General features: G+C 37.7%; 1 long non-coding RNA gene across 2 annotated transcripts in view; it reads right to left on the minus strand.

Annotated features, from left to right (window-relative positions):
- The window catches only part of LOC310889432, a 42742-nt gene that overhangs the window by 9657 nt on the left and 13546 nt on the right, over window positions 1-19539 (minus strand). The window contains exon 4 of one of the 2 annotated variants that reach the window (XR_014576560.1): window positions 8868-10864. The exons of the other annotated variant lie outside the window; for it this stretch is intronic. This is a non-coding gene — a long non-coding RNA (uncharacterized lncRNA). Of the gene's footprint in view, window positions 1-8867; window positions 10865-19539 lie in introns of those variants that run through there. 2 annotated transcript variants of the gene reach the window in all.

The following is a 19539-nucleotide window of genomic DNA, read 5'->3' on the forward strand; positions in this document are numbered from 1 at the left end:
AATTTTTATAAGGCACATGCAGCAGTTACCTGTTGTATATAATAAAATAAAATAAAATAAAATAAAATATAAAATAAAATAAAATAAAATAAAATAAAATAAAATAAAATAAAATAAAATAACATAACATTTTTAGTAACAAATCAAATGCCATTCTCTCTCTCCTTTTAGATTATAAGGGTAATTTAGCTGAAGGAAACATTGTCTTCCTTAAATTTGGAGTTAAATTTTGAAGCCACCAGACTTCTTGGCTCTTTCTTGGGACACTTCCAAACCAGCATTTGAAATGTCCTTTGAAATATCATTTGCTTCTCTAACTTCTTACTGTAAAATTTATGATAAATGTTAGTCTCCCAAAGGAAAGGGAAGAAATGGGCTGGCTCCACCTCCCACTTTCTTTTTTAATTGGTCACTACTGTTATAAACCTTCCATTCTAAAGTTTGGAGATATGACTTGTCATCACTAGCAACAGTCTCATTATTTGGACAAAACAACTGCTCTAGCTTTGGGGGACTTTACTTCATTCAGTATCTCCAGATTCAAAAGCACACTCAGGATGCATACTTCAGGCAGTAAAGTACTTTAATCAAGGACCATGCTCCACTTGCTACTATTTGCTTTACAAAAAGTCAGAAATACATATAAGGTTGCCTACACACAAACCATCCTCCATATATTTGCTCCCTAAATCCCAATCAGCCACAAACAAATGAGTGGGTGTAACAGAAGAAGGGGTATTTGACAGTAGCATTTCTCTTTCTCTAGCATGCTTTCCCCCTATAGCTCAAAAGTTAAAGCACTTCAGCAAAAATGTGTGGAAAGGACGTTTTACAGAAGGTGGGAGTCCTCAGAGTCACAACAAGAATGGGGATTTATGAAAGATGTTCTTATGAATACAGAAATATTCATCCACTGTAAGGAACAAAACTGAGAAAGCTGAGGAAGCAATTAGAACTGATACAGAAAAAAAAAAAAAAAGTTAATGAGTTCAGCTGAAAAACCCGTGCAGTATAGAAGTATGCAAAGGTAATCAGAAAAATGTTTAGTCTGAGAATGGATTTTTTTATTATTATTATTTTGAATTAGAAAGACTATTCCAACATCGATAACACGTATACATGTTTACTTACTGTACTGCTGCAAGCAAATATATCGGCACAATAAGTTGAAGGTTATATTTAAGAAGGTAAGGAAGGCAGCCAGATCTACTAAGGACAGATGTAGCCTGTGTACTGTAGCTCTGAGTAAAGGGGAAACTTGTAACAGTACAGACATTTGCAAGGCTTTAAAAGTCACCAGCTCTGTTAAGTAAACATCTGCAGAAGCCAGCTGCACATGGACAATGCCAAAGAGTAAGGAGAAAACAAGCCAATAAATTTTTCTTTTTAAATCTAAGATGACAGGCTCAAAGGTTGCTGAACAGCCATTTTTTGCTAGGAGAAAGACACATAAAACTTCTGCAAGAGGAGTAAAAGAGGAAGGTGGAATGAATACAGAATCTACCAACGTGAATGGAAACTATACACATGAGCAAAACAACTTCTTCAGTAGGAAATGCGACTGTGGAATTAAAATAGACAACAACTTAAAGAAACAACTTGCAGCTCTATATCTGCTTCTGCTGCTCTCTGTGAAGTAGAAAATGAAAATCAAAAACAAATCCATCTCACTCCTCTACAACAAAAGGGGAACGGCTTCCCTGCAAAAACAGCAGCTTTCCTGTATGTATGGTACAGGAGTACAGAGAGAGGTATACCAGAGAAGGCAGTGTGAAAAGGTTGGCTTAGACATTCTGTACTCTGCAGGGGTACTGCCGCAGGGAGAGTTCTCCATACACATTTGCCTAACCTCAAATAAGGTATTAAGGCCTGGTTTTGTTCACAGTCCTACACCTTAAAAAATAATCACATACTTACTAACAGATGTTAAGCAGTTGCAGCTAAGGCAACGTATCTGGGGTGGGGTGGGTGGGTGTGGTATTTACTTACAAAGAGAATGCCTCAGCAAGGTGGCAATTCAAGTCTTTCCATGAACACCGAGCGAATGACCTCAATTTCCCGCCCTCTTGGCTGGAGACCCTAGCCTTTGGGCTAAGTAACTAGGTTACAACCATATTGTGAAATCACATTGAACTCTTCTGGCTGGAAAAAGAAAATCACTAGGTAGGAAGAAAGTATTTCTTTAAAAATCAGTATATAAAAAGTTCTTATTAAAATGCACAACTTTAGTTTTTGCAAAATAATAGTAGAGCTCTATTATTGTTTCCTATTTTAAAGAAACTTCGTGTTCTGTGAGAGCCAAGCAATTACTTACTATAATTATTTTACAATACTTTTTCTTTAAAGAACCATTTTGAGATCAAATGCAAAAACATCAATACAAATTGTTTAAAGTATATTTCCTATTCACACTTTCCATTGCACAAACTAATATCTTATTGCATTACATTCCAAGACACATATTGCGGAAAGCACAATGGTATGCCATTCTAAAAATACTTAAAGGTTAAAAGTAAAACCACAAAGTGTTTTTCTGAATGGGAGAAAGGGATTGGAAATCACTGTACAAAGCCAGTGTGTTATAACAGGAAGGTTTGTAAGTGACATGTGGTTTGTAACTATTTTAAGTCATGAAATTGAAATTGATTTAAAAAAAAAAAAAGAAACAAAAAAAAAATAAAACACCCTCCAGTTGCTATTGTCTCCTAAGGACAATTAGGAAGATGAAAATTATGTTTCATGAGAATTTTAGCATTTTCCTTATACAGAAAGAACAGAGATGAGAGAAATCGGAAAACAATGTTCACATTTTCATAAGCTGATTTTTTATTTAAACACAGGTTTTCCAGATTAGAACCTTTCCATTCCTTTTTTTTAGGAAGTGTTGAGACATTCAGATAATAGAAACTCAGAAGGCAGAACTATTTTTGCATTGTCAAAACTTTGTTGAAAACATATTGATATGAAAGCTTCCTAAAACTAGCCACTCAAACTCAGATATAGGACACTTGCTTTCAGAACTGAAATTAGAGGACAGTATTTTACTCTCGGTATTGTTTGTGATCTTTCGGTCCTTAACAGGTCACAAATACTTGATCATGTTAATTCTTTTAGACTTCCAAAGAGAATCCTACCGGATGTCTGTATTTTGTATAAGGGTTGAAACAGTGATATCACATTAGAGTACAAGCAGTGGCCAAGAACAGAACACAAAACAGGAATGAAATCTGTTTCTTATTGTAGCTCTTTGTAAAGTATTTGTTGACTTTTGTTTGACAAGTTACCTCTGAGGCACAATAGAGCAAAACCATGAATACTACAAGCTTGTCATTGTTTCAAATCACCAAAAGCCCAAACAACTGTATTGAAAGTGTGTCATAATTCATTAAAGATGTTTTACATGATTCACCAATAACCAAAGACGACATACTGCCACTAATAACTTTAACACTAACTGGAGTTATAGATTATTACTGCTAACCATAGTGTCATCTCATGTGCTAGGAGGTAGCCTGCATAGGTTCATCCAGGAAACATCTAACAAAAACAGTCTGGGTTCTCCCAGAAAGAGAACACATTTTTATTTGAGGGTGTCTGTACAACAGTTAAGATGTGATAACTCAGGCTAGCATATCATTGCTCACTTGAAACTGGGTAATGGAACAGCTGTATGGCATTAACAGCTAGCAAAAAAGGAGCTAAAAATATACTTTTATATGCAGGGAGCAAGTCTGTACTTTCCCACATGATGTTACAGCTAACCTTTTTGAAGGTGGCTAACTATAAAATAGCTTGCTGTCTACAAGAGAGCACAGCTCACTGCTGTGGAAATATACCCTACAGGCTTCCTTTCCTTTAGAACATTTCTAAGACAATTGCTCACCTTAAAAATAATCAAAGAAATACTGGATGACTACAATTACTATGCATACTCTCTCCTTGCAAAAATATCTTCCCATGGTTATCAAAGAGAATGTGGATCAACACCATAGATGATACTAAACTTACTGGAAACAATTGCTGACAATTTTAGTGATAGTTTTTTTGCAAATTTCTAGAGAGGGCAATTGTGTATGAAATACAAAACTAGCAAGAAAGGGAGTTGCAGGAATCAAAATAGATTTGCTATCCTACAGTATTTTTTCTTTTCTATTTCAACTTTATATGCATTTTTTCTCTCTCAGTTCCTTCACTTCATATCTATTTCCATTTCCCTTGCTAATGCTACAAAAATTTCCATAATCTGTGAGTAATCCCATTAAAACTGGAGTATAATAACAATGGGGCAAGTAGCAGTTTATTTTCTATTTCATAACAACAGTGTGTAAAAAACAAAGAATCTTTGTAAAATTCACAAACTAACTTGTTTGCATACCAGATCAAATTGTATAGTGTATTTCCAATATTGTAAGAAAACTAAGGTGCCTTATGAAACATCAGTGATTACTGAATGAATCCCCAGAGATATTACTGCACAATATGTAAGTCAAAACAGTCCTTTCAAACAGAAGGCAAGTTCTGTTACATCACTGGATGCTGGCAGCATGCACAAATAGAAGGATAATTGATTTTAAGAATCCCATTTAATCCCCAGTGCAGAGAATCACTTTTAGGCAACATGTACTTTACACTTGTAAAGTAATATTCATTTAAAACAATGATATGTAATCTGAGATTCTTAAACTTTTGTTTCCATTGATGATTGTTATGTCATAGTACATATAAAAAGTTTTTGCTTGTGCAGACCTTCACACCTTAAATAATGTCATAAAAATAAAACATTTTAAAGTGAATAAAACTTTTTTTTTTCCTTAATTATTAACCTTTCACACTCGGGAAATAGTTAAATAGAAAATTACTATGCACAACTCTAACAAGGGTTTTGTTGTTATTGTTGGGGGACTGGGGAAAAATTTTATTCAGTGGTTCTTTGAAAACTGAACACTGAACTTTTACAAAAATGCATAAGTATGTCCAAATGGTAGTAAGGTCACCTCATATTGTGCAGCAGTAGATCTCTCCCACCTATAATACTAACTTTTGTTATTATACTAATACAGCACATTAAAATAATTAAGTAAATAATATTACTTCATTTATACACAGGTCTATCCATATATGTATATATAGGTCCTGATATTTCACTATCATAACTTTGGATAACTTGCATGTTTCAGGATTGAGAGGGCAACACAAGACATTTGAATACTCTGCCTGTGATAGTCTACTGTGATATCTGTGATAAACTGTGGTAAATTTGACAGACTGACAGAATGACTGACAGACTTCAGTAACTTATAGGGCACAGGGCCTGGGGTGGGGGGGAGGTGGGAGTCTTCATAAAATCAAGGGAATCACTGAACTATATATTAATACCCAAATCTTAAAGCTGTCATGGGCTGTTTTCTGTTAACATCAGTACTCAACAATAAATAGATGTCACAGTTTATTTAAAAATAAATAAAAAAAAAGGATAGTGAACAAAACAAGAGAAAAGCATTATGCCACAGAGAAAATCCATGGGGCAGCAATGTTTTGTTGCTATATGTAACTCTGGTTGTGTCTTAAAAAGGAGAAAATGTAGCTAGAAATTAAGAAAGAGCAACACAGAATATCCTGAATATCACAGAATATCAAAGGTACAATAGGAGGGAAGGAAGGAAGGAAGGAAGGAAGGAAGGAAGGAAGGAAGGAAGGAAGGAAGGAAGGAAGGAAGGAAGGAAGGAAGGAAGGAAGGAAAGGAAGGAAAGGAAGGAAAGGAAGGAAAGGAAGGAAAGGAAGGAAAGGAAGGAAAGGAAGGAAAGGAAGGAAGGAAGGGAGGGAGGGAGGGAGGGAGGGAGGAAGGAAGGAAGGAAGGAAGGAAGGAAGGAAGGAAGGAAGGAAGGAAGGAAGGAAGGAAGGAAGGAAGGAAGGAAGGAAGGAAGGAAGGAAGGAAGGAAGGAAGGACCCGCAAGGTCAAATGAAAACCAAGCAAAACTCCAGTACGTTTTAAGAATTCCATAAACTGGATTTGAGATCTACAGTTATAAACTAAGAGGTAGGTTACAAGACACCAAATATAGGTGCATTTCTGGAAAAAAAAAAAAACTTAGTTCTTGTTTTCTGTTGATACTTGATAGATTGAATAATATGATTTATAAAATCCCAAAGGACATACTCCCTTTAAAGTAATGACACAATGGACAGGAACAAAAATAACTGAAAAAACTGCCACTCTTAAAAAGATAATTTCCTTTTATTTATGACTTACTAACTAGAAATAAAGCAATCACACTCTGAAAACAAACAAAAAAAACAAATAGAAAATAATTGTTTTCCTGTTTGAAAACAGCAGCCCCAGCATTATGCAATTTAGTATATTGAAGTCACCCCTCAAAACAACTTTCTTGCCCCACTTTGTTCAAGTTACTCCTAATAATCAAGGTATCTCATTCTCTCTTTCTCCAGCTATTTTAGTCAGTTATTTTGGATTCTGTCAATGACAAACTTCAGCCATCTTTCAGTTCTAGTTAAGCACTGTTAGTTATATGGAGTTAATATATAACCTTTTCAAAAGCAATGTGTTGAAAACATTCTTCCAAACCATTGGCTGCTATTGAAATATCAGCTCTTTCACATTAAGTTATATTATGATGATGCTTTATCTCTTCACAATGTAACTATCTTCTGAGAGATGAAGGATGCTTCCAATCCCTTGCCATTGAATCAAATTCTGAATACCTTCATGTTTTTTTTCTGGCTCCTACTCATTAGTTTGGCATTGCACACAGTCCTGTTTAACTCCTGGGTGTTTTGTATAGTCAGGCCATCTTGGCATGATTATGGCTCCTGTATGTACTGGAGTTATTACTGTAGTACTATAATATGTGCTGTCAACTGGGAATTACCAAACCAGCTAAGATAAAATAACTGTAATCCTGCACCTTCATTAAAACTGGATTCAGATTGTCACTATCAAAGAGGAGGAAGCATAGGAAAGGATCTAACACCACACCTATCTGCTGAAGGCTTTAGTTCCTGGTCATCTCAAAGATTTCTTGTTTGGTCTGGAGCTGTGCCTCTTACAACCATAAATATGCAAGCATTTGCTGATAAAGTATCTCATCAGATTTGCAAAGATTACTAGAAGTCTGTTTGTATATCACTGACATTCAATATTATGCAAGCACCAAATCTGGCATTTTTAAAAAATTCAGTGCATATGTATCTCCAGAAGCCTCTATGGCTTGGAAATGTTGGAAGTTCTGTTCTCACCTGTTTACAGCTGGTGATGACATTGCCAGAGCTACTTCACTGAAATGTTTAGAAGATAATTTTACCCAACCATAATGTATAACTGCCCTACACAGTCATCCTCTAGTAAAGTTATTTTGTTTGAGTAGCTTCTGGCAATACTTCTTCGGGATTCACTTTGAAAGGAAAGAGAAGTGGCTTTTTCTTTTTTTTTTTAATACTAAACATCTCCTTTCCTATTTTGGGCGCAAAGGTGGAAAGATTAAACACTTTACTAATAAAACATACTTCTACCTCTCCATCACTACCCAAAATCTCCACCAGTGGAGATCCTGGATTAACTGCTTTTATAGAAGTCCAAAATCCATCAGCCTATAAAATAAATGGTTCAAATACAATTACTGTGCTGTTTGTAGAAATATCTATCAGGTTGTTTCAGAAAGTTCCTATATGCCAAGGGTCCATTTATTAAAGTAGGATCCATGTGCCACATGAGAGAAACAACACTTCCCTGCAGCATCTCACTAATAGAACAGTCACAGAGGTGTCTGTTAAAGACTCATGAATGCTGTGGGGAAAGAGAATGATAGTATGACCTCCCAAAAAGGTCTGAAAGACATATCAAAGGCACCTGAGCTGATGGTGTGGATTGACTGAGAAAGCAGAAATCCAAACAAAGCTCAAAAGGCACTTTCAATTTCAGACCTTTATGGTTTGTCTGAGAATTGAAGGAAGAATTAGGAACATGTATATTGAATAAAAGCAAAATGGCATTTTTAAAGAGAAACGTCTGATCTTATTGAATGTAGTTTTAAAATAAAATTGAAAACCTCATTAATTTTTCCCTGCTGGGCAAGTAGCCACAATTATTTTATGTATCCAAATGCATCACTTTTTCCAATGAAAACAACAGGCAGTGTCCCTCCCATAATTAACATTAGTTAGGAGAAATATGTAGAGTCTGATGAATAATATTTAGTATTTTTATTGCAACATAACAGGAAATACCTTTAAAAAAAAAAAAAGAGTTTTTATAAATTTATTATATAAGGCTGAGGCACTCTAAAATTAAAAACTCTTAAAGAAAATCAATAGAGGTCTCCTAAAAACCATACTTAATTTTTCAAGGGGAATAAATAGTTTTGGAGTAAAAGTTACTCAATCAGCATGCTCTTCTGTTTTGTTTTGTACCCAAGACACTGTGTTCAGAACTAAATGCATCTTTTGATTCCACACTAAACTTACGGTTTCCACTGGAGACAACTCTCTGAATTCTCTCTTTTTTTTTTTTTTTTTTTTTTTACAATGATCAGAATTAAGTTAGCAGAAAGTGACATCTGGATGTAGGTTTTTTGATGTCTATCTTACACAGTACCTTGCAGGTGATGAATATTCAAGAAATTTTCTCCTGCTAAGCAATCTCAATTAACCTGTCTCTCACATCATAATCAGAGAAATGGTTTGCATTCTTGACAGGAAATAGACAGAGTCCCAGAAATCCATTGCCTGCCAGAATTTAAACTTCCCACAGTTCAGAGAAGAAATCACTCGAAATTTACTACCAATGCTACAACCAGGTTGCAATAAATGTTACTTTGAATTAGAAGTGCTTTAATTTACCATGACTTTTGCACTTCTAGGCACCTTGTTGGGGTTCCACTGTTAATATTAACTGAAGCAGATAGCTCTTTTGTTACTCATTAATGGTCCTATTCAACAGAAATTGAATTTCCACAGCTGCCAAGCACTGCAGACTCTTAAGGTTGGGTACTCACAGAACTTAATCCTAATGCAACTGATAGAATTTCCTCCTCAGGCCTCGTAACTTTCTCCAGGATTCCCATACCATCTCAGATGGTCTTCCATAACCAACTCATCTAGATCTACAGAGATGAACCATATCCAGGTAAGAGATTGCATTGTTTCTTGAACTATCAACACGTCTCTCAATTTCAAAATTTCCAGGTACTTCGAGACACAAGTGGGCTACAAATCTGGCATGAAAATGTTTCATTAAACTCTAAAGAAGCTGATGAAAGCACACTCTTTTTATTGAGCTGATAACAAATAACTGGAAGGCATGCATTTTCAATGCTTTCACTCCCACTTTTTGTCAAAGTGTATTAAAGTTTTGTTCTCCCTCCCCTTCCATTCCCCCCAGTATGTTTCTCAAGATACAGGATTCCTACTTTATTAGGAAGTATCCAGAACTCAGTTAAAACTGAAGATGCCCTCACCCATTTCATGTCCATAGGTGTTTTGGGTTAGACAATTAATGTCAGGACATGGAACTAAAATTTCGTTCTTTAAGCTGACATTTCTTATGATGGAAGTGATTTCTGATAAATATCATAGAATCATAGAATACCTTGAGTTGGAAGGATGATCCACAAGGTTCATCAAGTCCAACTCCTGGCCCCACAAAGGACCACTAAAAATCTATATGAGACTATATGTCAAAGAGCATGGTCCAAATTCTTCTTGAACTTTGACAAGACTACAGGAACTCAAGATAAATTCATTAGGATTACTTCTTTTCTCCTGTACGATAATCTTGACTGAAATTATTAAAACTTCAAAGAGAATATTTTAATATAACACTTGTCGGAAATCTGGCATTTCTGTGGTTGCAGCTCTTCATCTCTTTTCTTACTTTGTCAGTCAACTGTCTTACGGTGGAGTTGCAGAAAGACATCAAGCACCTGCTGAGCATCATAATTTAAGGAGACGGAATGCTATGGTATAAGCATCATTATATAGAAAGCCTTTCTAGCCTTCACAACCTGTTTTCTGCCTGAAAAGCTGACTTGAGCCTACACCTAGACAATTCTCAACCTGTCAGATGGAGGTCTGTCAGAGACCCTGTTGCCACAAATAAGGGAGGACTTATAACAGAAATATCTTATTTCTGTTCCAATAATTAGGAAAGGCCTTTTTTTTTTCTGAAAATATCAGAGACTCATAATCATCAAAATGACATGCAATGTTCAATTTTATCACTGAGACAAAATATAAACAGTTTTACCCTGTTGCTACTCAGTTTTTCTTTACTCCAGATATACACAACATTTCAAAGACTTTAAATTCATGTCAGGGACAGGGATGTTCATTTAGAGAATTAAAGCATTAAAATTAGTATACACAGATTAATAATAATGATAATAATAAACCTAAAAAATCTAATAAAGTAAATTAAATACAAAATAAACAGACCATATAAGTTGATTCATTACCAGAATGAAAATTTATTATATTCATGTAGGAATTCTTGTAAGATTCAGGATCAATCTCATATTTTTCCAGAATCTACTCCAATGTTAGCAAGCACTTCATGGAAAGCACTTATTTATTAATGCTCTTTGTAATTAACATGAATAAGAAGTTTGTTATCTCAGTGTAAGAAAAAATCACTATAATTTAGCAGAAAACATTAATAGACTTCACATATATATGTATATGTTTATATGTACATATGTGTACATATGTATAATATGTATGTGTATATAAAATCACAGAATCATAGAAACATTTAGGTTGGAAAAGACCTTTAAGTTCACCAAGTCCAATCATCAATCAGATCTACAAAATCCCATCACATGGCGGGGTGGAGTGGTGGTTGTGGTGGTGGTATCTGGAAAGGGAATGGGGAAGCAGAAAGAGAGCAAGGTTTTATTTTGACCTTTCTGGGGTAAGCTCTACATATCATAGTCTTTCATATTAAACAAAAAAGTTTAAGCAAAACTGATTTAGTGAAATCAGCTATATGAAAATAAAGACTGGACTGTCACTTGTTTCAGAAGTGAAGTCCTTTCTAAACATCAGAAGACACACATACCTTTGTCTTTTTTATGACATTTTATTTTGTAGCACCGTACACAATGTAGTCTCATTTACATATTGACTGGATTGGCTGTACTAATCAAGAAGCAATACTGTGACCTATTCATGTTTATCTTGTCTATACCCCATATTTCCGTAAGGCTGCCCACCCTGTACTTGTGGAATTCCTACAAGTCAACAAGTTATTTTGTCCTCTCTTGAATTTCATCTTAACACAGATAATCTTTTTAGTCTTTTTTCTCTTACCAATACGACTATGCAAATATCAATAAGTATCATTTTTGACTTTTATGAAAATCTGAACACCCCTAGATCCCTTATGGAACCACAATACATACATCTTTCCATTTCAACACTGAATTTGTGGCAACAGAGTCCCTAAATGTTGCTGGTTACTACCACAAAATTTTCAAACAAGATGGTGGTATTCTAGCTTCCCTTTTAGGTTATCATATTCAACAGCATCACAAGCTGATGGTTTTTATTGTACCTCCCCCTCCCAAACTGTCACTTGACATATTTTGTTCTCAATATATCGATGTTAGTTAATACTCTTTTTCATGTTTTATTTCAAACACTCAGAATTCTGCGAATTGAAGTAGGTTACTGGTCCATACTTCCTGGATTCCTCCTCCCTGTTTCTTTGTAAAAATTAATACTAAGAAATAAGGTTGCTGTGTTCTAGCACTGCTGTTCCACAGTTGTTCTCAATCATGTCTAAAACCAAACTTCCAACTGTCCTGAAAGTGCTTCAGCCATGTCATTAAGCACATTATTTTGAATTTTATCAGACCACACATTTTGAAAATGACTAATTTATCTAAGTGCTCTTTAATCTGTTCTTTCTGCAGTTCAGACAGAACCTTTTGTCATTGGTAGTAACTGTGTTAGCCGTCTGCTCTTGAATGGCCTTTTTGTGAAGACTAAATGCAGCAAGGACTGTTTGATGGTTTGATGGTTTTCAGTTTGGGAAAAGAAGGGGTCTCATTTCCCCTTCAACTTCCTTTAATAATAACAAAATTACAGAACTTACAATTAACTTGTTTAAAGAATGAGTTATTTTCACACCTGATATTTCCAACTACCTAACTTCATCCTGTCTTGTCTTTCTTTGTTATTATACACTCACATCTTACTTTTCTCTTACACCAGACTACCAAATAGAAAGACATTTTGATTTTGCTTGCAAGTCTATCTTGAAGTCAGTAAAGCCATCTGAATTAGCATATTTACTCTTTTTCTCTGTCCTGCGGCAGCTCATGCTGTCATCTTTTTTGTTAGTCTTTCCTCTTGTGTGACCAACCTTAAATAACAATTCTGCAAGTTCACTGAAATGTGCTCTCTTGAATTTCATGATCTTTACTTTGCTTTTTCCATTCTTCCCTTCTTAAGGATCATGAAATCTTATTTCACTTTTCACTCACTTTCACTTTACAACCTCAAGCTCTAGATTTGATTTCCCACAACTATCTCCACCTTCTACAGAAAAAGAAAACGTTCACTTGTCAATTCCTGTATTTTCTTGGACAGTCTGAGTCTTTATGTGAATTTGTTAAGATCTTCCACTGAACACTAAGTTTTTCACTTGGTGTTCTCTAAGTTCTCTTTTTGGGTCTGTTATCTGATTAAAGATTTCTGTGTAAACAGATGAAATATTCACCTAGACTTCTAACATGTAATTCCCAACCTTCTCTTCTCAGGAAGTTGTAGAGAGCCATGAGGCTCTTAACCTCCTTTTCTCCAAACTAGACAGCACTAGAGTCCTCAGCCTTACCTCGTAGGACATGCCTTCCAGCCCTTTTATCAGCTTCATTGTCCTCCTTTGGACACATTCAATGACCTTAATATCTTTTTCATATTGTGAAGCCCAGCACTGCACACAATATTCAAGGCGAGGCAGCACCAATGCTAAGCATAGCAGGAAAATCACCTCTTTCGACTGGTTGAGTTTATAACACCCCACAGCTGGGTGCATTCTTGGCTGCCAGGGCACACTGCTGGCTCATGCTGAGCCTGCTGTCACCAGCACCCCCAGGCCCCTTTCTGCTGAGCTGCTCTCCAGCCACTTGTCGCCTAGTCAGTGCCTATGTCCAGAATTACTCCGTCCCGTGTGCAGCACCTGGCATTTTTCTTTGTTGAATTTCATGCTCTTGCTGATTGCCTAGTGCTTCACTTTAAGCAGATCCCTCTGCAAGGCCTCTTGTCCCTCCAGGGAGTTAACAGCACCTCCCAGCTTAGTATCATCAGCAAACTTGCTAAGGGTGCACTCAACTCTTGCATCTAGATCATTAATAAAAAATGTTGAACAGGGTTGGCCCTAAAATTGAGCTTAGGGAACACTACTAAGTGACCAGCCACCAGTCAGATGTAGCCCCCTTCACTGTGGCTCTTTGATCTCTATCATTCAGCCAGTTCATCACCCAGCATAGCTGGGTGAACATAGTTGAACAATTTTTCCAGAAGGATGCTATGAGGGACACTATCGAAAGCCTTACTAAAATCCAGAAATATTATATCCACCACATTCCCTTCATCCACCAAACACATGACCTTATCATTGAAGCAGATCAGATTACTAAGACAGAACTTTCCCTTCATGAACCCATGTTGACTGTGCTTGATAAGAGCTTTTTTCTTTACATATTTTTTAATATTGCCCAGGATAATCTTCTCCATAACTTTTCCAGGTACTGAGGTTAAACCTCCAATTGAGGCTGGATAAAGCTCCTAGCACTAACCCCCAGGAAAGTGCTTATTGCGCATTCATTGTTTGTAACACAGAAGTCAAGTAGTAGGCAGATGATTATCTAAGCACTACCCTTTTGATATGTAGACACTAGGAAAACCGCATTATATCAAAAAGTGGTAACTACACACCAGTATAGCTGATAAAACTTCTCATACCTAACAGTCACCCAGATGTCAGTAAAAGGAAGGGAAGATGACAGGACCGCTATGGTCCCATAGCAGATGAAGAAACCAAGATGCTCAACAGAAAAACTTTTGAGACTGTAGGAAACATAGATTAAAACACCAAGCACTGCATATGGTTACCATAAATCACGCAAAAGACACATCTTACCAATCTACCAATATATCAAGGTCTTGTAAAGTCCCAAAAAGTACAGGAAATATGTCAATCCCTCTGTTAGTGAGGTGATCAAAGCATTTGATGAAGATGATGGGGATAACAACAAAGAATGAAATCAGGCTACTTAGACTACTTAGAGAACACTAGGTATTGTAAAGTTTACATACACTGTAATTTAAATGATAAAATCTCAACTCTTCTGTCTGTTCCAGGGGAGAGTGTAAGAACTGTTTACTGTGAATAGCACCACACCTACATATTTAACAAAATCCTAATGTATCAATGCAACCCATAACAACTGAACATAATGTTATTTCTTAGTGTATCCCTTTCTAGCTTATCTAGTTTGAAAAAAAAAAAATTTAAGCTTCTAGATCAATATGTATGCTACCTATTTTTCTGAATTTCACATTTAACCTGATTTAAGTTCTGTTGAGTGAAACAACACTTGAACAATCAAGGCTCAGTAGCTGAGAAATACTAAAACCAAAAGGCTTTCTTTTTCTAATAAAAGTTTTAAAGTCAGTTCAATCTCAAGAGCAAGCACTAACAGATGTTACAAACGATCGGAAAATAAGTCTTTGTCCAGCACAGGAAGAGCTCTGTGACAAAATCCAGCTCATGTGTGTACCATCAAACCTACATGATTCAGTTTTAAAAGAGTATTTTCAGAAGTCTGATGAGCTGTTCTACATTTTATGCTTTGTGTTTTATTCCCTCTCCCCAGACCAAGATATTACTTCTAGATATCCAATGAAAGAAAAAGAAAGATTTCTTCTGCTTTTTACAAACAAATATCTTATTTTATTCTTACATATTATCAGCTAAACTATTTACTTGTTTCCTTTATTAAAGAATCCAGATGGTGTCCAACTTAGAGGACTAGCAATGGCAAGCCTGCCTGAATGAAAAAAATCAATGGAGGGGTTGGCAAAGTGTAAATGCGGGTAGGAAGCATCTCCTGTAATGCACTTGTAATGGTAATTAATATCAAGTCTAACTGCCTGTGATGACTTGTAATGTACCCCTGAATCTTACACAATTGAGATACAAAACAAAATTGGTCTTATCTATTTTAAACAAATGCAGAACATCAGGCTTCATGACAAAAGCTGACTGCATAGGTGTTAAAATGCATGTGGAGTAATTATCATTTAGTATTAAAATATCAGTCTTTCCCTCACGTAATTATTTATCAAATTAAGCAAGTGTGAATTTTACATCTTCATTCCACAATTATTCATTAAAAGTGTTCTCAAATTGCCTTCTGCCAGAAACAGGCAAACAGATATAACAGAGAGTGGCATGCATCCTAGAGAATTTCTGAGCAAGGGAAGGGTAGAAGTTGAAGCCTTTCAGACACTGAAATGGAGTGAGAGACTGTACCTACCCTTTAAGGAATTCCTACATGCAATATTATCTTTATAAACTTATCACAATTATTGAAAAATAAAAGGAATTAAATCAGTAGCTGCAACATAATTCATAAGACATTTCAATAAATAATTCTCTTCTCTATTCTAAAAGTGGGCTTTAGAATTAGCAGGCACTCCACAATGGCCTATAATTTGCATGATCTATTTTCTCATGTTGATGCAAAAGCAAATCAGACTTACTGGTTTCTCTTTTGTTGTCAGTTCACAAATTTTGTTCTTCACCTCTTAAACTGAAATTGCCCTTCAGTTCCCCAACCTCTTAATTACATGAGAGTGAAAGCAACCCACAGAGTATTATATAGAGGTATCTAACAGGCAGTTTAGCCTGTAAGTTTTATGTTGCTATCCAAACCAGACAATGCCAACCCACCTCCCTCTCTTCAGAGTTTAAAATGTTTATTAACCCTTTTTACATGCAATTTGATGACATTTTAAAATAGGTTTATGTTCAAGATGTTTGCTTTCCCTGAGAAGCTGTCTTGCTGGATCTTTTTATATGAGAGCTCTTTTATCATATACAAAGAGTCATCAAAACTTGCTTACCTTTTTTTATTTTTTAACAGGATGATTGACCTCCATGTAGTTCAAAATGAGCAAGGTAGAGCTTGATAAAGGTGTCAGTAGATAGTACTTTATCCGTAGATAAAAGTAGCTACTATGACAGAGCCTAGAGGATTAGGGAGTAAAATTTTTCCCCCACTTAAGGTTTCAAATCTATGTCATGGAGCCTTTCAGGAAGGGAGAAATATTTACCTTTTTTCATACTATCTCATTTTGTATTTTTCTTTAAAAAAAAAAAAGTGTGCATTGTTATATTCATGCTACAGTACATTCCTAGTTAAGGGCATTTTACTTCAGATATCCACAGAAGATTTTGCAAAATCAGCTTGAAGCCTGATATCTGTATCTTAAAAAGGAAGCAATCCTGTAGGAACCCAAAAATGCGAAGAGTTGTCTCTCCACCCATTAGACAATAATGCTATAATTCCCCTTGTCAATCCAAATCAGTTTTAATAGACAGTTTTCACACTTTGTGCCTCCTGATCTGTTCAGCATTATCAGGCTGAAATTACAGGTGAAAGTGATGTCACTGCTATAATAATTTGACAAGTTATTTTGCTGTGGTCTGGGTAAGTGTCTCAGCCTGAATGAGAAACACAATTGTAATGAAATATCTTGCCATGTATTTTGTACAGATGCATTGACTATCAAGGTCCAACATAGAAACAAACTGTTTTACAATAGGACATCAAACTACTGTTGCAATGTATTGCAGTCTATTACAGACCGCCTGGCCAGGACGATAGCGCCGATAAATTATTCTTTACAGAACTAAGAGAGGCCTCGAGATTAACTCCCCTTGTCCTTATGGGGGACTTCAACTTGCCAGACGTTAACTGGGAGTGCCACACGGCTGACACGAGCAAGTCCAGGAGGTTCATGAAGCACCTTGATGATAACTTCTTGGTGCAGGTGCTAACGGAGCCAACTAGGAAAGGTGCCCTCCTAGACCTGTTGCTAGAAAACAGAGAGGGTCTGGTGGGAGATGTGGTGATTGGTGGCCGCCTTGGTCAAAGCGACCATAAAGTGGTTGAGTTCAAAATTTACGGTGACAGAAGGAAAAGTGCCACCAAAACCTCATCCCTAGATATGGGGAAAGCGGACTTCAGGCTGCTCAGGGAACTAGTCAGCAAGGTCCCCTGGGAAACTGCTCTTGAAGGCCTCGATGTCCACCAGTGCTGGTCATTCTTTAAACGATGCCTCCTAGAAGCACAAGATCAAGCAATTCCTAAATATCGCAAGTCAGGCAGGCGGGGCAGGAGGCCGGCGTGGCTGACCAGGAACATTCTAATGGAGATTAGGCGGAAACAGAGAGTGTTTCGCTACTGGAAGGAGGGCCAGGTGTCATGGAAAGAATACAGGGATGCTGTTCGTGTTTGTAGGCAGAAAATTCGTGTGGCCAAAGCACACCTAGAGTTGAAGCTGGCTGTGTCTGTGAGAGAAAATAAAAAGGGCTTTTTCAGATATGTGAATGGAAAAAGGAGAACTAAAGAATACATAGGGCCGCTCCTTGATAGGGAAGGTCTCCTCACAGACAATGACATAGGCAAAGCAGAGACGCTTAACGCCTTCTTTGCCTCTGTCTTCAATGCCGATGATGGGCTTCGGGACCCAGGGTGCCCTGAGCTGGAGGACCGGGACGGTGGGGATGACAAACTCCCAACCGACCCTGAACGTGTGCGGGATTTGCTACTCCACCTGCATCCCTACAAGTCCATGGGTCCGGATGGGATTCATCCCCGGGTGCTGAAAGAGCTGGTGGACGTCATTGCGGAACCTCTCTCAATTATTTTTCAACGATCCTGGGAATTTGGAGAGGTCCCGGTAGACTGGAAGCTGGCAAATGTTGTGCCGATTTACAAGAAGGGTCAGAAAGAAGACCCTAGCAATTACAGGCCTGTCAGTCTCACGTCAGTGCCTGGTAAAATCATGGAGAAGATGGTTCTCGAACTTATTGAGGCGCACCTGGGGGACAAAGCAGTCATTGGTCCCAGCCAGCATGGGTTTGTGAAGGGCAGGTCCTGCCTAACTAACCTGATTTCCTTTTATGATAAGATCACCCGTATGATGGACCAAGGGAAACCAGCTGATGTGATTTTTTTGGACTTCAGCAAGGCTTTTGACACGGTTTCCCATAGGATCCTACTGGACAAAATGTCCACCATACAGCTAAATAAAAACATCATACGATGGGTGAGCAATTGGCTAACGGGCAGGGCCCAAAGGGTTATGGTAAATGGGGCTGCGTCAGGCTGGCGGGCGGTCACCAGTGGGGTCCCTCAAGGCTCCATTTTAGGGCCGGTACTTTTCAATATTTTTATAAACGATCTGGATGTAGGAATAGAAGGTATTTTGAGCAAGTTTGCTGATGACACCAAACTTGGAGGAGTTGTGGACTCGAATGAGGGTGGAAAGGCCTTGCAGAGGGATCTGGATAGGTTGGAGAGCTGGGCGATCACCAACCGCATGAAGTTCAATAAGAACAAGTGCCGGGTCCTGCACCTGGGACGGGGAAACCCTGGCTGCATGTACAGACTGGGCGATGAGACGCTAGAGAGCAGCCTAGAAGAGAGGGATCTGGGGGTCGTGGTAGACAGCAAGTTGAATATGAGCCAGCAGTGTGCCCTGGCGGCCAGGAGGGCCAACCGTGTCCTGGGGTGCATCAAGCACGGCATCGCTAGTAGGTCAAGGGAGGTGATTGTCCCGCTCTACTCTGCGCTGGTGCGGCCTCACCTTGAGTACTGTGTGCAGTTCTGGGCACCACAGTATAAAAAGGACATGAAACTGTTGGAGTGTACAGAGGAGGGCTACGAAGATGGTGAAAGGCCTGGAGGGGAAGACGTACGAGGAACGGCTGAGGTCACTGGGCCTGTTCAGCCTGGAGAAGAGGAGGCTGAGGGGAGACCTCATCACAGTCTACAACTTCCTCGTAAGGGGGTGTCGAGAGGCAGGAGACCTTTTCTCCATTAACACTAGTGACAGGACCCGCGGGAACGGGGTTAAGCTGAGGCAGGGGAAATTTAGGCTTGACATCAGGAGGGGGTTCTTCACAGAGAGGGTGGTTGCACACTGGAACAGGCTCCCCAGGGAAGTGGTCACTGCACCGAGCCTGTCTGAATTTAAGAAGAGATTGGACTGTGCACTTAGTCACATGGTCTGAACTTTTGGGTAGACCTGTGCGGTATCAAGAGTTGGACTTGATGATCCTTAAGGGTCCCTTCCAACTCAGGATATTCTATGATTCTATGATAGAAACAAACTGTTTTACAATAGGACATCAAACTACTGTTGCAATGACATTTTGCTTTCTAAAGAACTTGTTCACCAGGAGTGTACAGGAAAGGGAATAACAGCAAAATCATAATTCCTCTGCTGATT

Source organism: Anser anser (genome assembly GCF_964211835.1).
Source record: "Anser anser genome assembly, chromosome: Z".
NCBI lineage: Eukaryota > Metazoa > Chordata > Aves > Anseriformes > Anatidae > Anser > Anser anser.